Consider the following 23,352-nt stretch of genomic DNA (forward strand, 5'->3'; position numbering starts at 1 on the left):
GCTGTTATCGATCTAATGTTGATTTTTTTTTAAATTTCCATATCATCAGTTTAAGTTCTTATTAGCATAGTTTGATATATGTCAATGCCCTATGATTATATAAAAAGTTTGGTATCACTGGAATCATTTTCCAGCGAGTTTCAGCGTATTGTTTCTGTAAGAGTGAAAACAAGCAGATTTTGACTAAAAAACACGAAAAAATTCACTTTTTGCAAAATTTCACGGAAACGTTATTTTCGTGTTTTACACACACAAACGCTATCAGATGAAGCTATTTGAGTGCATTTAAGTGTATTTCGTTATATGGCACATAATTTAACACAGAGGTTATTAATGAAACCAGCAATACATAGTACAGTGCTTTCTTCTTTGGAAGGTGACCCTGAAGGTTGAACTGAATCCACACCCTTCAGGTTCATGTTCCCTCGTTAGGGAGGATGAACCTGAAGGTTGAACTGACTTCACACCCTTCAGTTTCATGTTCCCTAGTTAGGGATGAAGATGCTCAAGGTAGAACGAAGTCGCCAGCCGATCTACCTTGAGCATCACCCTCCCTCTAAATGAAAGTCGCTATTTTTGTACCTTGAGGGTCATCTACCTTCAGGAAATAATAAATGAGTAACACAAACATGACTATGTACAAGTATGAAAATTGAATACAGGGCGTTGTTATGGAACTAATGTTGATTTTTTTTAAATTTCCATATCATCCGATTAAGTTCTTATTAGCATAGGTAGATACATATCAATGCCCTATGCCTACATAAAAAGATTGGTATCACTGGAATCATTTTCCAGCGAGTATCAGCGTATTGTTGCTGTAAGAGTGAAAAATAGCAGATTTTAACTAAAAAACACCTAAAAATTCACTTTGCAAAATTTAACGGAAAGGTTATTTTCGTGTTTTACACACACAAACGCTATCAAATGAAGCTATTTGAGAGTATTTAAGTGTATTTCGTTATATGGCACATAATTTAACGCAGAGTTTATTAATGAAACTAGCAATACATAGTACAGTGTTTTCTTGTTTGGAAGGTGACCCTGAAGGTTGAACTTAATCCACACCCTTCAGTATCATATTCCCTCGTTAGGGAGGATGAACCTGAAGGATGAACTGACTTCACACCCTTCAGGTTCATGTTCCCTAGTTAGGGATGATGATGCTCAATGTAGAACGAAGTCGCCAGCCGATCTACCTTGAGCATCACCCTCCCTCTAAATGAAAGTCGCTATTTTTGTACCTTGAGGGTCATCTGCCGTCAGGAAATAATAAATGAGTAACACAAACATGACTATGTACAAGTATGAAAATTGAATACAGGGCGCTGTTATCGAACTAATGTTGATTTTTTTTTAAATTTCTATATCATCCGATTAAGTTCTTGTTAGCATAGTTTGATACATATGAATGCCCTATGCCTATATAAAAAGTTTGATATCACTTGAATTATTTTCCAGCGAGTATCAGCGTATTGGTGCTGTAAGAGTGAAAACAAGCAGATTTTGACTAAAAAACGAAAAAATTCACTTTGTAAATTTCACGGAAACGTTATTTTCGTGTTTTACACACACAAAAGCTATCAGATGAAGCTATTTGAGTGTATTTAAGTGTATTTCTTTATATGGCACATAATTTAACGCAGAGGTTATTAATGAAACCAGCAATACATAGTACAGTGCTTTCTTGTTTGGAAGGTGACCCTGAAGGTTGAACTGAATCCACACCCGTCAGGTTCATGTTCCCTAGTTAGGGATGATGATGCTCAAGGTACAACGAAGTCGCCAGCCGATCTAACTTGAGCATCACCCTCCCTCTAAATGAAAGTCGCTATTTTTGTACCTTGAGGGTCATCTCCTTCAGGAAATATTTAATAAATGATTAACTCAAACATGACTATGTACAAGTATGAAAATTGAATACAGGGCGCTGTTATCGAACAAATGTTGATTTTTTTAAAATTTCCATATCATCCGATTAAGTTGTTATTAACATAGATAGATACATATCAATGCCCTATGCCCATATAAAAGTTTGATATCACTGGAATCATTTTCCAGCGAGTATCAGCGTATTGTTGCTGTAAGAGTGAAAACAAGCAGATTTTGACTAAAAAACTCGAAAAAATTCACTTTTTGCAAAATTTCACGGAAACGTTATTTTCGTGTTTTACACACACAAACGCTATCAGATGAAGCTATTTGAGTGTATTTAAGTGTATTTCGTTATATGGCACATAATGTAACGCAGAGGTTATTAATGAAACCAGCAATACATAGTACAGTGTTTTCTTGTTTGGAAGGTGACCCTGAAGGTTGAACTGAATCCACACCCTTCAGGTTCATGTTCCCTCGTTAGGGAGGATGAACCTGAAGGTTGAACTGACTTCACACCCTTCAGGTTCATGTTCCATAGTTAGGGATGATGATGGTCAAGGTAGAACGAAGTCGCCAGCCGATCTACCTTGAGCATCACCCTCCCTCTATACGAAAGTCGCAATTTTTGTACCTTTAGAGTCATCTACCTTCAGGAAATATTTAATAAATGAGTAACACAAACATGACTATGTACAAGTATGAAAATTGAATACAGGGCGCTGTTATCGAACTAATGTTGATTTTTTTAAAAATTTCCATATCATCAGTTTAAGTTCTTATTAGTATAGTTTGATATATATCAATGCCCTATGACTATATAAAACGTTTGGTATCACTGGAATCATTTTCCAGCGAGTATCAGCGTATTGTTGCTGGAAGAGTGAAAACAAGAAGACTTTGACTAAAAAACACGAAAAAATTCACTTTTTGCAAAATTTCACGGAAACGTTATTTTCGTGTTTTACACACACAAACGCTATCAGATGAAGCTATTTGAGTGTATTTAAGTGTATTTCGTTATATGGCACATAATTTAACGCAGAGGTTATTAATGAAACCAGCAATACATAGTACAGTGCTTTCTTGTTTGGAAGGTGACCCTGAAGGTTGAACTGAATCCACACCCTTCAGGTTCATGTTCCCTCGTTAGGGAGGATGAACCTGAAGGTTGAACTGACTTCACACCCTTCAGTTTCATGTTCCCTAGTTAGGGATGAAGATGCTCAAGGTAGAACGAAGTCGCCAGCCGATCTACCTTGAGCATCACCCTCCCTCTAAATGAAAGTCGCTATTTTTGTACCTTGAGGGTCATCTACCTTCAGGAAATAATAAATGAGTAACACAAACATGACTATGTAAAAGTATGAAAATTGAATACAGTGCGTTGTTATCGAAATAATGTTGGTTTTTTTAAAATTTCAATATCATCCGATTAAGTTCTTATTAGCATAGATAGATACATATCAATGCCCTATGCCCATATAAAAAGTTTGATATCACTGGAATCATTTTCCAGCGAGTTTCAGCATATTGTTGCTGTAAGAGTGAAAACAAGCAGATTTTAATTAAAAAACACGAAAAAATTCACTTTTTGCAAAATTTCACGGAAACGTTATTTTCGTGTGTTACATACACAAACGCTATCAGATGAAGCAATTTGAGTGTATTTAAGTGTATTTCGTTATATGGCACATAATTTAACGCAGAGGTTATTAATGAAACCAGCAATACATAGTACAGTGCTTTCTTGTTTGGAAGGTGACCCTGAAGGTTGAACTGAATCCACACCCTTCAGGTTCATGTTCCCTAGTTAGGGATGATGATGCTCAAGGTACAACGAAGTCGCCAGCCGATCTACCTTGAGCATCACCCTCCCTCTAAATGAAAGTCGATATTTTTGTACCTTGAGGGTCATCTATCTTCAGGAAATATTTAATAAATGAGTAACACAAACATGACTATGTACAAGTATGAAAATTGAATACAGAGCGCTGTTATCGAACTAATGTTGATTTTTTTTAAAATTTCCATTTCATCAGTTTAAGTTCTTATTAGCATAGTTTGATATATATCAATGCCCTATGACTATATAAAACGTTTGGTATCACTGGAATCATTTTCCAGCGAGTATCAGCGTATTGTTGCTGTAAGAGTGAAAACAAGCAGATTTTGATTGAAAAACACGAAAAAATTCACTTTTTGAAAAATTTCACGGAAACGTTATTTTCGTGTGTTACATACACAAACGCTATCAGATGAAGCTATTTGAGTGTATTTAAGTGTATTTCGTTATATGGCTCATAATTTAACGCAGAGGTTATTAATGAAACCAGCAATACATAGTACAGTGCTTTCTTGTTTGGAAGGTGACCCTGAAGGTTGAACTGAATCCACACCCTTGAGGTTCATTTTCCCTCGTTACGGAGGATGAACCTGAAGGTTGAACTGACTTCACACCCTTTAGGTTCATGTTCCCTAGTTAGGAATGATGATGCTCAATGTAGAACTAAGTCGCCAGCCGATTTACCTTGAGCATCAACCTCCCTCTAAATGAAAGTCGCTATTTTTTACCTTGAGGGTCATCTACCTTCAGGAAATATTTAATAAATGAGTAACACAAACATGACTATGAACAAGTATGAAAATTGAATACAAAGCGCTGTTACTAAACTAATTTTGATTTTTTTTAAAATTTCCATATCATCCGATTAAGTTCTTGTTAGCATAGTTTGATGCATATCAATGCCCTAGCCTATATAAAACGTTTGATATCACTGGAATCATTTTCCAGCGAGTATCAGCGTGTTGTTGCTGTAAGAGTGAAAACAAGCAGATTTTGACTAAAAAACACGAAAAAATTCACTTTTTGCAAAATTTCACGGAAACGTTATTTTCGTGTTTTACACACACAAACGCTATCAGATGAAGCTATTTGAGTGAATTTAAGTGTATTTCGTTATTGGGCACATAATCTAACGCATAGCTTATAATGAAACCAGCAATACATAGTAGAGTGCTTTCTTGTTTGGAAGGTGACCCTGAAGGTTGAACTGAATCCACACCCTTCAGGTTCATGTTCCCTCGTTAGGGAGGATGAACCTGAAGGTTGAACTGACTTCACACCCTTCAGGTTCATGTTCCCTAGTTAGGGATGATGATGCTCAAGGTAGAACTAAGTCGCCAGCCGATTTACCTTGAGCATCACCCTCTCTCTAAATGAAAGTCGCTATTTTTGTACCTTGAGGGTCATCTACCTTCAGGAAATATTTAATAAATGAGTAACACAAACATGACTACGTACAAGTATGAAAATTGAATACAGGGCGCTGTTACTAAACTAATTTTGATTTTTTTTAAAATTTCCATATCATCCGATTAAGTTCTTATAAGCATAGTTTGATATATATCAATGCCCTATGCCTACGTAAAACGTTTGATATCACTGGAATCATTTTCCAACGAGTACCAGCGTATGGTTGCTGTAAGAGTGAAAACAAGCAGATTTTGACTAAAAAACACGAAAATATTCACTTTTTGCAAAATTTCACTTAAAGGTTATTTTCGTGTTTTACACACACAAACGCTATCAGATGAAGCTATTTGAGTGTATTTAAGTGTATTTCGTTATATGGCACATAATTTAACGCAGAGTTTATTAATGAAACTAGCAATACATAGTACAGTGCTTTCTTTTTAGGAAGGTGACCCTGAAGGTTGAACTTAATCCACACCCTTCAGGTTCATGTTCCCTCGTTAGTTAGGATGATCCTGAAGTATGAACTGAGTTCACACCCTTCAGGTTCATTTTCCCTAGTTAGGGATGATGATGCTCAAGGTAGAACGAAGTCGCCAGCCGATCTACCTTGAGCATCACCCTCCCTCTATATGAAAGTCGCTCTTTTTGTACCTTGAGGGTCATCTACCTTCAGGAAATATTTAATAAATGAGTAACACAAACATGACTATGTACAAGTATGAAAATTGAATACAGGGCGCTGTTATCGAACTAATGTTGATTTTTTTTTAAATTTCCATATCATCTGATTAAGTTCTTATTAGCATAGTTTGATACATATCAATGCCCTATACCTATATAAAAAGATTGATATCGTTGGAATCATTTTCCAGCGAGAATCAGCGTATTGTTGCTGTAAGAGTGAAAACAAGCAGATTTTGACTAAAAAACACGAAAAAATTCACTTTTTGTAAATTTCACGGAAACGTTATTTTCGTTTTACACACACAAAAGCTATCAGATGAATCTATTTGAGTGTATTTAAGTGTACTTCTTTATATGGCACATAATTTAACGCAGAGGTTGTTAATGAAACCAGCAATACATAGTACAGTGCTTTCTTGATTAGAAGGTGACCCTGATGGTTGAACTGAATCCACACCCTTCAGGTTCATGTTCCCTAGTTAGGGATGATGATGCTCAAGGTACAACGAAGTCGCCAGCCGATCTACCTTGAGCATCACCCTCCCTCTAAATGAATGTCGCTATTTTTGCACCTTGAGGGTCATATACCTTCAGGAAATATTTAATAAATGAGTAACTCGAACATGACTATGTACAAGTATGAAAATTGAATACAGAGCGCTGTTTTCGAACTAATGTTGATTTTTTTTAAATTTCCATATCATCCGATTAAGTTCTTATTAGCATAGTTTGATACATATCAATGCGCTATGCCCATATAAAAAGTTTGATATCACTGGATTCAATTTCCAGCGAGTATCAGCGTATTGTTGCTGTAAGAGTGAAAACAAGCAGATTTTGAATAAAAACACGAAAAAATTCACTTTGCAAAATTTCACGGAAACGTTATTTTCGTGTTTTACACACTCAAACGCCATCAGATGAAGCTATTTGAGTGTATTTAAGTGTATTTCGTTGTATGGCACATAATTTAACGCAGATGTTGTTAAAGAAACCAGCAATACATAGTACAGTGCTTTCTGCCTTGTTTGGACATTATGTCGTTAGAGGGCGCTGTTATCGAACTAATTTTGAATTTTTTAAAAATTTGTATATCACCCGATTAAGTTCTTATTAGCGCAGTTTGATAGATATCAAAGCCCTATGACTATATAAAAAGTTACATATCGCTCGAATCATTTTCCAGCGATTATCAGCGTATTCGTCCTGTAAGAGTGAAAACAAGCAGGTTTTGAATAAAAAACACGAAAAAATTCACTTTTTGCAAAATTTCACGGAAACGTTATTTTCGTGTTTTACACACACAAACGCTATCAGATGAAGCTATTTGAGTGAATTTAAGTGTATTTCGTTATATGGCACATAATTTAACACAGAGTTTATTAATGAAACTAGCAATACATAGTACAGTGCTTTCTTGTTAGAAAGGTGACCCTGAAGGTTGAACTGAATCCACACCCTTCAGGTCCATGTTCCCTCGTTAGGGAGGATGACCCTGAAGGTTGAACTGACTCCACACCCTTCAGGTTCATGTTCCCTAGTTAGGGATGATGATGCTCAAGGTAGAACGAAGTCGCCAGCCGATTTACCTTGAGCATCACCCTCCTTCTAAATGAAAGTCGCTATTTTTGTACGTTGAGGGTCATCTACCTTCAGGAAATATTTAATAAATGAGTAACACAAACATGCCTATGTACAAGGATGAAAATTGAATACAGGGCGCTGTTATCGAACTAATGTTTATTTTTTTTAAAATTTCCATATCATCCGATTAAGTTCCTATTAGCATAGTTTGATACATATCAATGCCCTATGCCTATATAAAAAGGTTGGTATCACTGGAATCATTTTCCAGCGGGTATCAGCGTATTGTTGCTGTAAGAGTGAAAACAAGCAGATTTTGACTAAAAAACACGAAAAAATTCACTTTTTGCAAAATTTCACGGAAACGTTATTTTCGTGTTTTACACACACAAACGCTATCAGATGAAGCAATTTGAGTGTATTTAAGTGTATTTCGTTATATGGCACATAATTTAACGCAGAGGTTATTAATGAAACCAGCAATACATAGTACAGTGCTTTCTTGTTTGGAAGGTGACCCTGAAGGTTGAACTGAATCCACACCCTTCAGGTTCATGTTCCCTCGTTAGGGAGGATGAACCTGAAGGTTGAACTGACTTCACACCCTTTAGGTTCATGTTCCCTAGTTAGGGATGATGATGCTCAAGGTAGAACGAAGTCGCCAGCCGATTTACCTTGAGCATCACCCTCCCTCTAAATGAAAGTCGCTATTTTTGTACGTTGAGGGTCATCTACCTTCAGGAAATATTTAATAAATGAGTAACACAAACATGACTATGTACAAGGATGAAAATTGAATACAGGGCGCTGTTATCGAACTAATGTGGATTTTTTTTAAAATTTCCATATCATCCGATTAAGTTCTTATTAGCATAGTTTGATACATATCAATGCCCTATGCCTATATAAAAAGTTTGGTATCACTGGAATCATTTTCCAGCGGGTATCAGCGTATTGTTGCTGTAAGAGTGAAAACAAGCAGATTTTGACTAAAAAACACGAAAAAATTCACTTTTTGCAAAATTTCACGGAAACGTTATTTTCGTGTTTTACTCACATTAACGCTATCAGATGAAGCTACTTGAGTGTATTTAAGTGTATTTCGTTATATGGCACATAATTTAACGCAGAGGTTATTAATGAAACCCGCAATACATAGAACAGTTCTTTCTTGTTTGGAAGGTAACCCTGAAGGTTGAACTGAATCCACACCCTTCAGGTTCATGTTCCCTCGTTAGGGAGGAAGAACCTGAAGGTTGAACTGACTCCACACCCTTCAGGTTCATGTACCCTAGTTATGGACGATGATGCTCAAGGTAGAACGAATTCGCCAGCCGAACAACCTTGAGCATCAACCTCCCTCTAAATGAAAGTCGCTATTTTTGTACCTTGAGGGTCATCTACCTTCAGGAAATATTTAATAAATGAGTAACACAAACATGACTATGTACAAGTATGAAAATTGAATACAGGGCGCTGTCACTAAACTAATTTTGATTATTTTTAAATTTCCATATCATCCGATTAAATTCTTATTAGCATAGTTTGATACATACAATGCCCTCTGCCTATATAAAAAGTTTGGTATCACTTCAATCATTTTCCAGCGAGTATCAGCGTATTGTTGCTGTAAGAGTGAAAACAAGCAGATTTTGACTAAAAAACACGAAAAAATTCACTTTTTGCAAAATATCACGGAAACGTTATTTTCGTGTTTTACTCACACAAACGCTCTCAGATGAAGCTATTTGAGTGTATTTAAGTGTATTTCGTTATATGGCACATAATTTAACGCAGAGCTTATTAATGAAACCAGCAATACATAGTACAGTGCTTTCTTGTTTGGAAGGTGACCCTGAAGGTTGAACTGAATCCACACCCTTCAGGTTCATGTTCCCTCGTTAGGGAGGATGAACCTGAAGGTTGAACTGACTTCACACCCTTCAGGTTCATGTTCCCTAGTTAGGGATGATGATGCTCAAGGTAGAACGAAGTCGCCAGCCGATCTACCTTGAGCATCACCCTCCCTCTAAATGAAAGTCGCTATTTTTGTACCTTGAGGGTCATCTACATTCAGGAAATATTTAATAAATGAGTAACACAAACATGACTATGTACAAGTATGAAAATTGAATACAGGGCGCCGTTATCGAACTAATGTTCAATTTTTTAAAATTTCCATATCATCCGATAAAGTTCTTATTAGCATAGTTTGATACATATCAATGCCCTATGCCTATATAAAAAGTTTGATATCACTGGAATCATTTTCCAGAGAGTTTCAGCGTATTGTTGCTGTAAGAGTGAAAACAAGCAGATTTTGATTAAAAAACACGAAAAAATTCACTTTTTGCAAAATTTCACGGAAACGTTATTTTCGTGTTTTGCACACACAAACGCAATCAGATGAAGCTATTTGAGTGTATTTAAGTGAATTTCGTTGTATGGAACATAATTTAACGCAGAGGTTGTTAAAGAAATCAGCAATACATAGTACAGTGCTTTCTGCCTTGTTTGGACATTATGTCGTTAGAGGGCGCTGTTATAGAACTAATGTTGATTTTTTTAAAAATTTGCATATCACCCGATTAAGTTCTTATTAGAACTTAATCGGGTGATAGATATCACTGCCCTATGCCTATATAAAAAATTACATATCGCTGGAATCATTTTCCAGCGAGTATCAGCGTGTTCGTGCTGTAAGAGTGAAAACAAGCAGGTTTTGATTAAAAAACACGAAAAAATTCACTTTTTGTATAATTTCACGGAAACGTTATTTTCGTGTTTTACACACACAAACGCTATCAGATGAAGCTATTTGAGTGTATTTAAGTGTATTTCGTTATATGGCACATAATTTAACGCAGAGTTTATTAATGACACTAGCAATACATAGTACAGTGCTTTCTAGTTAGGAAGGTGACCCTGAAGGTTGAACTGAATCCACACCCTTCAGGTTCATGTTCCCTCGTTAGGGAGGATGAACCTGAAGGCTCTCCTGACTCCACACCCTTCAGGTTCATGTTCCCTAGTTATGCACGATGATGCTCAAGGTAGAACGAATTCGCCAGCCGATCAACCTTGAGCATCAACCTCCCTCTAAATGAAAGTCGCTATTTTTGTACCGTAAGGGTCATCTACCTTCAGGAAATATTTAATAAATGAGTATCACAAACATGACTATGTACAAGTATGAAAATTGAATACAGGGCGCTGTCACTAAACTAATTTTGATTTTTTTTAAATTTCCATATCATCCGATTAAGTTCTTATTAGCATAGTTTGATACATATCAATGCCCTATGCCTATATAAAAAGTTTAGTATCACTGGAATCATTTTCCAGCGAGTATCAGCGTATTGTTTCTGTAAGAGTGAAAACAAGCAGATTTTGACTAAAAAACACGAAAAAATTCACTTTTTGCAAAATATCACGGAAACGTTATTTTCGTGTTTTACACACACAAACGCTCTCAGATGAAGCTATTTGAGTGTATTTAAGTGTATTTCGTTATATGGCACATAATTTAACGCAGAGGTTATTAATGAAACCAGCAATACATAGTACAGTGCTTTCTTGTTTGGAAGGTGACCCTGAAGGTTGAACTGAATCCACACCCTTCAGGTTCATGTACCCTAGTTAGGGACGATGATGCTCAAGGTAGAACGAATTCGCCAGCCGATCAACCTTGAGCATCAACCTCCCTCTATATGAAAGTCGCTATTTTTGTACCTTGAGGGTCATCTACCTTCAGGAAATATTTAATAAATGAGTAACACAAACATGACTATGTACAAGTATGAAAATTGAATACAGGGCGCTGTTATCGAACTAATGTTGATTTTTTTTAAAATTTCCATATCATCCGTTTAAGTTCTTATTAGCATAGTTTGATACATATCAATGCCCTATGCCTATATAAAAGGTTTGATATTGCAGGAATCATTTTCCAGCGAGTATCACCGTATTGGTTCTGTAAGAGTGAAAAGCAGGTTTTGACTAAAAAACAAGAAAAAATTCACTTTTTGCAAAATTTCACGGAAACGTTATTTTCGTCTTGTACACACACAAACGCTATCAGATAAAGCTATTTGAGTGTATTTAAGTGTATTTCGTTGTATTACACATAATTTAACGCAGATGTTGTTAAAGAAACCAGCAATACATAGTACAGTGCTTTCTGCCTTGTTTGGACATTATGTCGTTAGAGGGCGCTGTTATCGAACTAATATTGAATTTTTTAAAAATTTGCATATCACCCGATTAAGTTCTTCTTAGCACAGTTTGGTAGATATCAATGCCCTATGACTATATAAAAAGTTACATATCGCTCGAATCATTTTCCACAGAGTATCAGCTTATTCTTGCTGTAAGAGTGAAAATAAGCAGGTTTTGACTAAAAAACACGAAAAAATTCACTTTTTGCAAAATTTCACGGAAACGTTATTTTCGTGTTTTACACACACATCCGCTATCAGATGAAGCTATCTGAGTGTATTTAAGTGTATTTCGTTATATGGCACATAATTTAACGCAGAGGTTGTTAAAGAAACCAGCAATACATAGTACAGTGCTTTCTGCCTTGTTTGGACATTATGTCGTTAGAGGGCGCTGTTATAGAACTAATGTTGAATTTTTTAAAAATTTGCATATCAACCGATTAAGTTCTTATTAGCGCAGTTTGATAGATATCACTGCCCTATGCCTATATAAAAAGTTACATATCGCTCGAATCATTTTCCAGCGAGTATCAGCTTATTCGTGCTGTAAGAGTGAAAACAAGCAGGTTTTGACTAAAAAACACGAAAAAATTCACTTTTTGCAAAATTTCACGGAAACGTTATTTTCGTGTTTTACACACACAAACGCTATCAGATGAAGCTATTTGAGTGTATTTAAGTGTATTTCGTTATATGGCACATAATTTAACGCAGAGGTTGTTAAAGAAACCAGCAATACATAGTACAGTGCTTTCTGCCTTGTTTGGACATTATGTCGTTAGAGGGCGCTGTTATAGAACTAATGTTGAATTTTTTAAAAATATGCATATCACCCGATTAAGTTCTTATTAGCGCAGTTTGATAGATATAAATGCCCTATGACTATATAAAAAGTTACATATCGCTGGAATCATTTTCCAGCGAGTATCAGTTTATTCGTCCTGTAAGAGTGAAAACAAGCAGGTTTTGACTAAAAAACACGAAAAAATTAACTTTTTGCAAAATTTCACGGAAACGTTATATTCGTGTTTTATACACACAAACGCTATCAGATGAAGCTATTTGAGTGTATTTAAGTGTATTTCGTTATATGGCACATAATTTAACGCAGAGGTTATTAATGAAACCAGAAATACAGTACAGTGCTTTCTTGTTTGGAAGGTGACCCTGAAGGTTGAACCGAATCCACACCCTTCAGGTTCATGTTCCCTCGTTAGGGAGGATGACCCTGAAGGTTGAACTGACTCCACACCCTTCAGGTTCAGGTTCCCTAGTTAGGGACGATGATGCTCAAGGTAGAACGAATTCGCCAACCGATCTACCTTGAGCCTCACCCTCCCTCTAAATGAAAGACGCTATTTTTGTACCTTGAGGTTCATCTACCTTCACGGAAATATTTAATAAATGAGTAACACAAACATGACTATGTAAAAGGATGAAAATTGAATTCAGGGCGCTGTTATCGAACTAATGTTGATTTTTTTTTAAATTTCCATATCAAAGGATTAAGTTCTTATTAGCACAGTTTCATACATATCAATGCCCTATGCCTATATAAAAAGTTTGATATCGCTGGAATCATTTTCCAGCGAGTATCAGGGTATTGGTGCTGTAAGAGTGAAAACAAGCAGATTTTGACTAATAAACACGAAAAAATTCACTTTTTGCAAAATTTCACGGAAAGGTTATATTCGTGTTTTACACACACAAACGCTATCAGATGAAGCTATTTAATTGTATTTAAGTGTATTTCGTTATATGGCACATAATTTAACACAGAGGTTATTAATGAAACCAGCAATACACTTTACAGTGCTTTCTTGTTTGGAAGGTGACCCTGAAGGTTGAACTGAATCCAAACCCTTCAGGTTCATGTTCCCTCGTTAGGGTGGATGACCCTGAAGGTTGAACTGACTCCACACCCTTCAGGTTCATGTTCCCTAGTTAGGGACGATGATACTCAAGGTAGAACGAAGTTGCCAACCGATCTACCTTGAGCATCACCCTAACTCTAAATGAAAGTCGCTATTTTTGTACCTTGAAGGCCATCTACCTTCAGGAAATATTTAATAAATGAGTAACACAAACATGACTATGTAAAAGGATGAAAATTGAATACAGGGCGCTGTTATCGAACTAATGTTGATTTTTTTTTAAATTTCCATATCAACCGATTAAGTTCTTATTAGCAGAGTTTCATACATATCAATGCCCTATGCCTATATAAAAAGTTTCATATCGCTGGAATCATTTTCCAGCGAATATCATCGTATTGATTCTGTAAGAGTGAAAACAAGCAGATTTTGACTAAAAAACACGAAAAAATTCACTTTTTGCAAAATTTCACGGAAACGTTATTTTCGTGTTTTACACACACAAACGCTATCAGATGAAGATATTTGAGTGTATTTAAGTGTATTTCGTTATATGGCACATAATTTAACGCAGAGGTTATTAATGAAACCAACAATACATAGTACAGTGCTTTCTTGTTTGGAAGGTGACCCTGAAGGTTGAACTGAATCCCCACCCTTCAGGTTCATGTTCCCTCTTTAGGGAGGATGAACCTGAAGGTTGAACTGACTTCACACCCTTCAGGTTCATGTTCCCTAGTTAGGGATGATGATGCTCAAGGTAGAACGAAGTCGCCAGCCGATCTACCTTGAGCATCACCCTCCCTCTAAATGAAAGTCGCTATTTCTGTACCTTGATGGTCATCTACCTTCAGGAAATAAGTAACACAAACATGACTATGTACAAGGATGAAAATTGAATACAGGGCGCTGTTCTCGAACTAATGTGGATTTTTTTTTAAATTTCCATATCATCCGATTGTTCTTATTAGCGCAGTTTGATAGATATCAATGCCCTATGCCTATATAAAAAGTTACATATCGCTCGAATCATTTTCCAGCTAGTCTCAGCGTATTCGTGCTGAAAGAGTGAAAACAAGCAGGTTTTCACTAAAAAACACGAAAAAATTCACTTTTTGCAAAATTTCACGGAAACGTTATATTCGTGTTTTATACACACAAACGCTATCAGATGAAGCTATTTGAGTGTATTTAAGTGTATTTCGTTATATGGCACATAATTTAACGCAGAGGTTATTAATGAAACCAGCAATACATAGTACAGTGCTTTCTTGTTTGGAAGGTGACCCTGAAGGTTGAACCGAATCCACACCCTTCAGGTTCATGTTCCCTCGTTAGGGAGGATGACCCTGAAGGTTGAACTGACTCCACACCCTTCAGGTTCATGTTCCCTAGTTAGGGACGATGAGGCTCAAGGTAGAACGAATTCGCCAACCGATCTACCTTGAGCATCACCCTCCCTCTAAATGAAAGTCGCTATTTTTGTACCTTGAGGGTCATCTACCTTCAGGAAATATTTAATAAATGAGTAACACAAACATGACTATGTAAAAGGATGAAAATTGAATACAGGGCGCTGTTATCGAACTAATGTTGATTTTTTTTAAAATTTCCATATCAAACGATTAAGTTCTTATTAGCACAGTTTCATACATATCAATGCCCTATGCTTATATAAAATGTTTTATATCGCTGGAATCATTTTCCAGCGAGTATCAGCGTATTGGTGCTGTAAGAGTGAAAACAAGCAGGTTTTGACTAAAAAACACGAAAAAATTCACTTTTTGCAAAATTTCACGGAAACGTTATTTTCGTGTTTTACACACACAAACGCTATCAGCTGAAGCTATTTGAGTGTATTTAAGTGTATTTCGTTATATGGCACATAATTTAACGCAGAGGTTGTTAATGAAACCAGCAATACATAGTACAGTGCTTTCTGCCTTGTTTGGACATTATGTCCTTAGAGGGCGCTGTTAACGAACTAATGTTGAATTTTTTAAAAACTTGCATATCACCCGATTAACTTCGTATTAGAACAGTTTGATAGATATCACTGCCCTATGCCTATATAAAAAGTTACATATCGCTCGAATCATTTTCCAGCGAGTATCAGTTTATTCGTGCTGTAGGATTGAAAACAAGCAGGTTTTGACTAAAAAACACGAAAAAATTCACTTTTTGCAAAATTTCACCGAAACGTTATTTTCGTGTTTTACACACATAAACGCTATCAGATGAAGCTATTTGAGTGTATTTAAGTGTATTTCGTTATATGGCACATAATTTAACGCAGAGGTTGTTAAAGAAATCAGCAATACATAGTACAGTGCTTTCTGCCTTGTTTGGACATTATGTCGTTCGAGGGCGCTGTTATCGAACTAATGTTGAATTTTTTAAAAATTTGCATATCACCCGATTAAGTTCTTATTAGCGCAGTTTGATAGATATCAATGCCCTATGACTATATAAAAAGTTACATATCGCTCGAATCATTTTCCAGCGAGTATCAGCTTATTCGTGCTGTAAGAGTGAAAACAAGCAGGTTTTGACTAAAAAACACGAAAAAATTCACTTTTTGCAAAATTTCACAGAAACGTTATTTTCGTGTTTTACACACACAAACGCTATCAGATGAAGCTATTTGAGTGTATTTAAGTGTATTTCGTTATATGGCACATAGTTTAACGCAGAGGTTGTTTAAGAAACTAGCAATACATAGTACAGTGCTTTCTGCCTTGTTTGGACATTATGTCGTTAGAGGGCGCTGTTATAGAACTAATGTTGAATTTTTTAAAAATATGCATATCACCCGATTAAGTTCTTATTAGCGCAGTTTGATAGATATAAATGCCCTATGACTATATAAAAAGTTACATATCGCTGGAATCATTAATTTCCAGCGAGTATCAGTTTATTCGTCCTCTAAGAGTGAAAACAAGCAGGTTTTGACTAAAAAACACGAAAAAATTCACTTTTTGCAAAATTTTACGGAAACGTTATATTCGTGTTTTATACACACAAACGCTATCAGATTAAGCTATTTGAGTGTATTTAAGTGTATTTCGTTATATGGCACATAATTTAACGCAGAGGTTATTAATGAAACCAGAAATACATAGTACAGTGCTTTCTTGTTTGGAAGGTGACCCTGAAGGTTGAATCGAATCCATACTCTTCAGGTTCATGTTCCCTCGTTAAGGAGGATGACCCTGAAGGTTGAACTGACTCCACACCCTTCAGGTTCATGTTCCCTAGTTAGGGACGATGATACTCAAGGTAGAACGAAGTTGCCAACCGATCTACCTTGAGCATCACCCTCCCTCTAAATGAAAGTCGCTATTTTTGTACCTTGAGGGCCATCTACCTTCAGGAAATATTTAATAAATGAGTAACACAAACATGACTATGTAAAAGGATGAAAATTGAATACAGGGCGCTGTTATCGAACTAATGTTGATTTTTTTTTAAATTTCCATATCAACCGATTAAGTTCTTATTAGCACAGTTTCATACATATCAATGCCCTATACCTATATAAAAAGTTTGATATCGCTGGAATCATTTTCCAGCGAATATCAGCGTATTGGTTCTGTAAGAGTGAAAACAAGCAGATTTTGACTAAAAAACACGAAAAAATTCACTTTGCAAAATTTCACGGAAACGTTATATTAGTGTTTTACACACACAAACGCTATCAGATGAAGAAATTTGAGTGTATTTAAGTGCATTTCGTTATATGGCACATAATTTAACGCAGAGGTTATTAATGAAACCAGCAATACTTAGTACAGGGCTTTCTTCTTTGGAAGGTGACCCTGAAGGTTGAACTGAATCCACACCCTTCAGGTTCATGTTCCCTCTTTAGGGAGGATTAACCTGAAGGTTGAACTGACTTCACACCCTTCAGGTTCATGTTCCCTAGTTAGGGATGATGATGCTCAAGGTAGAACGAAGTCGCCAGCCGATCTACCTTGAGCATCACCCTCCCTCTAAATGAAAGTCGCTATTTCTGTACCTTGATGGTCATCTACCTTCAGGAAATAAGTAACACAAACATGACTATGTACAAGGATGAAAATTGAATTCAGGGCGCTGTTATCGAACTAATGTTGATTTTTTTTTAAATTTCCATATCAAAGGATTAAGTTCTTATTAGCACAGTTTCATACATATCAATGCCCTATGCCTATATAAAACGTTTGATATCGCTGGAATCATTTTCCAGCGAGTATCAGCGTATTGGTGCTGTAAGAGTGAAAACAAGCAGATTTTGACTAATAAACACGAAAAAATTCACTTTTTGCAAAATTTCACGGAAAGGTTATATTCGTGTTTTACACACACAAACGCTATCAGATGAAGCTATTTAATTGTATTTAAGTGTATTTCGTTATATGGCACATAATTTAACGCAGAGGTTATTAATGAAACCAGCAATACACAGTACAGTGCTTTCTTGTTTGGAAGGTGACCCTGAAGGTTGAACCGAATCCACACCCTTCAGGTTCATGTTCCCTCGTTAGGGAGGATGACCCTGAAGGTTGAACTGACTCCACACCCTTCAGGTTCCTGTTCCCTAGTTAGGGACGATGGTAGAACGAATTCGCCAACCGATCTACCTTGAGCATCACCCTCCCTCTAAATGAAAGTCGCTATTTTTGTACCTTGAGGGTCATCTACCTTCAGGAAATATTTAATAAATGAGTAACACAAACATGACTATGTAAAAGGATGAAAATTGAATACAGGGCGCTGTTATCGAACTAATGTTGATTTTTTTTAAAATTTCCATATCAAACGATTAAGTTCTTATTAGCACAGTTTCATACATATCAATGCCCTATGCCTATATAAAAAGTTTGATATCGCTGGAATCATTTTCCAGCGAGTATCAGCGTATTGGTGCTGTAAGAGTGAAAACAAGCAGGTTTTGACTAAAAAACACGAAAAAATTCACTTTTTGCAAAATTTCACAGAAACGTTATTTTCGTGTTTTACACACACAAACGCTATCAGATGAAGCTATTTGAGTGTATTTAAGTGTATTTCGTTATATGGCACATAATTTAACGCAGAGGTTGTTTAAGAAACTAGCAATACATAGTACAGTGCTTTCTGCCTTGTTTGGACATTATGTCGTTAGAGGGCGCTGTTATAGAACTAATGTTGAATTTTTTAAAAATATGCATATCACCCGATTAAGTTCTTATTAGCGCAGTTTGATAGATATAAATGCCCTATGACTATATAAAAAGTTACATATCGCTGGAATCATTTTCCAGCGAGTATCAGTTTATTCGTCCTGTAAGAGTGAAAACAAGCAGGTTTTGACTAAAAAACACGAAAAAATACACTTTTGCAAAATTTCACGGAAACGTTATATTCGTGTTTTATACACACAAACGCTATCAGATTAAGCTATTTGAGTGTATTTAAGTGTATTTCGTTATATGGCACATAATTTAACGCAGAGGTTATTAATGAAACCAGAAAAACATAGTACAGTGCTTTCTTGTTTGGAAGGTGACCCTGAAGGTTGAATCGAATCCACACCCTTCAGGTTCATGTTCCCTCGTTAAGGAGGATGACCCTGAAGGTTGAACTGACTCCACACCCTTCAGGTTCATGTTCCCTAGTTAGGGACGATGATACTCAAGGTAGAACGAAGTTGCCAACCGATCTACCTTGAGCATCACCCTCCCTCTAAATGAAAGTCGCTATTTTTGTACCTTGAGGGCCATCTACCTTCAGGAAATATTTAATAAATGAGTAACACAAACATGACTATGTAAAAGGATGAAAATTGAATACAGGGCGCTGTTATCGAACTAATGTTGATTTTTTTTTAAATTTCCATATCAACCGATTAAGTTCTTATTAGCACAGTTTCATACATATCAATGCCCTATACCTATATAAAAAGTTTGATATCGCTGGAATCATTTTCCAGTGAATATCAGCGTATTGGTTCTGTAAGAGTGAAAACAAGCAGATTTTGACTAAAAAACACGAAAAAATTCACTTTTTGCAAAATTTCACGGAAACGTTATATTAGTGTTTTACACACACAAACGCTATCAGATGAAGAAATTTGAGTGTATTTAAGTGTATTTCGTTATATGGCACATAATTTAACGCAGAGGTTATTAATGAAACCAGCAATACATAGTACAGTGCTTTCTTGTTTGGAAGGTGACCCTGAAGGTTGAACTGAATCCACACCCTTCAGGTTCATGTTCCCTCGTTAGGGAGGATGAACCTGAAGGTTGAACTGACTCCACACCCTTCAGGTTCATGTTCCCTAGTTAGGGACGATGATGCTCAAGGTAGAACGAATTCGCCAGCCGATCAACCTTGAGCATCAACCTCCCTCTAAATGAAAGTCGCTTTTTTTTACCTTGACGGTCATCTACCTTCAGGAAATAATAAGTAACACAAACATGACTATGTACAAGGATGAAAATTGAATACAGGACGCTGTTATCGAACTAATGTTGATTTTTTTTTAAATTTCCATATCAACCGATTAAGTTCTTATTAGCACAGTTTGATACATATCAATGCCGTATGCCTATATAAAAAGTTTGATATCGCTGGAATCATTTTCCAGCGAGAATCAGCGTATTGGCGCTGTAAGAGTGAAAACAAGCAGATTTTGACTAAAAAACACGAAAAAATTCACTTTTTGCAAAATTTCACGGAAACGTTATTTTCTTGTTTTACACACACAAACGCTATCAGATGAAGCTATTCGAGGGTATTTAAGTGTATTTCGTTATATGGCACATAATTTAACGCAGATTTATTAATGAAACTAGCAATACGTAGTACAGTGCTTTCTTGTTATTAAGGTGACCCTGAAGGTTGAACTGAATCCACACCCTTCAGGTTCATGTTCCCTCGTTAGGAAGGATGAACCTGAAGTTTGAAATGACTCCACACCCTTCAGGTTCATGTTCCCTAGTTAGGGACGATGATGCTCAAGGTAGAACGAATTCGACAGCCGATCAACCTTGAGCATCACCCTCCCTCTAAAGAAAGTCGCTATTTTTGTACCTTGAGGGTCATCTACCTTCAGGAAATAATAAATAAATAACACAAACATGACTATGTACATGGATTAAAATTGAATACAGGGCGCTGTTATCGAACTAATGTTGATTTTTTTTAAAATTTCCATATCAACCGATTAAGTTCTTATTGGCACAGTTTGATACATATCAATGCCCTATGCCTATATAAAAAGATTGATATCGCTGGAATCAATTTCCAGCGAGTATCAGCGTATTGGTGCTGTAAGAGTGAAAACAATCAGATTTTGACTAAAAAACACGAAAAAATTCACTTTTTGCAAAATTTTACGGAAACGTTATTTTCGTGTTTTACACACACAAACGCTATCAGATGAAGCTATTTGAGTGTATTTAAGTGTATATCGTTATATGGCACATAATTTAACGCAGAGGTTATTAATGAAACCAGCAATACATAGTACAGTGCTTTCTTGTTTGGAAGGTGACCCTGAAGGTTGAACTGAATCCACACCCTTCAGGTTCATGTTCCCTCTTTAGTGAGGATGAACCTGAAGGTTGAACTGACTTCACACCCTTCAGGTTCATGTTCCCTAGTTAGGGATGATGATGCTCAAGGTAGAACGAAGCCGCCAGCCGATCTACCTTGAGCATCACCCTCCATCTAAATGAAAGTCGCTATTTTTGTACCTTGATGGTCATCTACCTTCAGGAAATAAGTAACACAAACATGACTATGTACAAGGATGAAAATTGAATACAGGGCGCTGTTCTCGAACTAATGTGGATTTTTTTTTAAATTTCCATATCATCCGATTAAGTTCTTATTAGCGCAGTTTGATAGATATCAATGCCCTATGCCTATATAAAAAGTTACATATCGCTGGAATCATTTTCCAGCGAGTATCAGCGTATTCGTGCTGTAAGAGTGAAAACATGCAGGTTTTGTCTAAAAAACACGAAAAAATTCACTTTGCAAAATTTCACGGAAACGTTATTTTCGTGTTTTACACACACAAACGCTATCAGATGAAGCTATTTGAGTGAATTTAAGTGTATTTCGTTATATGGCACATAATTTAACGCAGAGTTTATTAAAGAAACTAGCAATACATAGTACAGTGCTTTCTTGTTAGGAAGGTGACATTAAAGGTTGAACTGACTCCACACCCTTCAGGTTCATGTTCCCTAGTTAGGGACGATGATGCTCAAGGTAGAACGAATTCGCCAGCCGTCAACCTTGAGCATCAACCTCCCTCTAAATGAAAGTCGCTATTTTTGTACCTTAAGGGTCATCTACCTTCAGGAAATAATAAATAACACAAACATGACTATGTACAAGGATGAAAATTGAATACAGGGCGCTGTAATCGAACTAATGTTGATTTTTTTTTAAATTTCCATATCATCCGATTAAGTTCTTATTAGCATAGTTTGATACATATCAATGCCCTATGCCTACATAAAAAGTTTGATATCACTGGAATCATTTTCCATCGCGTATCAGCGTATTGTTGCTGTAAGAGTGAAAACAAGCAGATTTTGACTAAAAAACACGAAAAAATTCACTTTTTGCAAAATTTCACGGAAACGTTATTTTCGTGTTTTACACACACAAACGCTATCAGATGAAGCTGTTTGAGTGTATTTAAGTGTATTTCGTTATATGGCACATAATTTAACGCAGAGGTTATTAATGAAACCAGCAATACATTGTACAGTGCTTTCTTGTTTGGAAGGTGACCCTGAAGGTTGAACTGAATCCACACCCTTCAGGTTCATGTTCCCTCGTTAGTTAGGATGAACCTGAAGGATGAACTGACTTCACACCCTTCAGGTTCATTTTCCCTAGTTAGGGATGATGATGCTCAAGGTAGAACGAAGTCGCCAGCCGATCTACCTTGAGCATCACCCTCCCTCTATATGAAAGTCGCTCTTTTTGTACCTTGAGGATCATCTACCTTCAGGAAATATTTAATAAATGAGTAACACCAACATGACTATGTACAAGTATGAAAATTGAATACAGGGCGCTGTTATCGAACTAATGTTGATTTTTTTTTAAATTTCCATATCATCTGATTAAGTTCTTATTAGCATAGTTTGATACATCAATGCCCTATGCCTATATAAAAAGATTGATATCGTTGGAATCATTTTCCAGCGAGTATCAGCGTATTGGTTCTGTAAGAGTGAAAACAAGCAGATTTTGACTAAAAAACACGAAAAAATTCACTTTTTGTAAATTTCACGGAAACGTTATTTTCGTGTTTTACACACACAAATGCTATCAGATGAAGCTATTTGAGTGTATTTAAGTGTATTTCTTTATATGGCACATAATTTAACGCAGAGGTTGTTAATGAAACCAGCAATACATAGTACAGTGCTTTCTTGATTGGAAGGTGACCCTGAAGGTTGAACTGAATCCACACCCTTCAGGTTCATGTTCCCTAGTTAGGGATGATGATGCTCAATGTAGAACTAAGTCGCCAGCCGATTTACCTTGAGCATCACCCTCCCTCTAAATGAAAGTCGCTATTTTTGTACCTTGAGGGTCATCTACCTTCAGGAAATATTTAATAAATGAGTAACACAAACATGACTATGAACAAGTATGAAAATTGAATACAAAGCGCTGTTACTAAACTAATTTTGATTTTTTTTTAAAATTTCCATTTCATCCGATTATGTTCTTATTAGCATAGTTTGATACATATCAATGCCCTATGCCTATATAAAAAGTTTGATATCACTGGAATCATTTTCCAGCGGGTATCAGCGTATTGTTTCTGTAAGAGTGAAAACAAGCAGATTTTGAC

This window comes from Typopeltis vanoorti, chromosome 23 (assembly GCF_054136105.1).
Source record: "Typopeltis vanoorti isolate ZY-2024b chromosome 23, IOZ_Tvanoo_1.0, whole genome shotgun sequence".
Taxonomy (NCBI): Eukaryota; Metazoa; Arthropoda; class Arachnida; order Uropygi; family Thelyphonidae; genus Typopeltis; species Typopeltis vanoorti.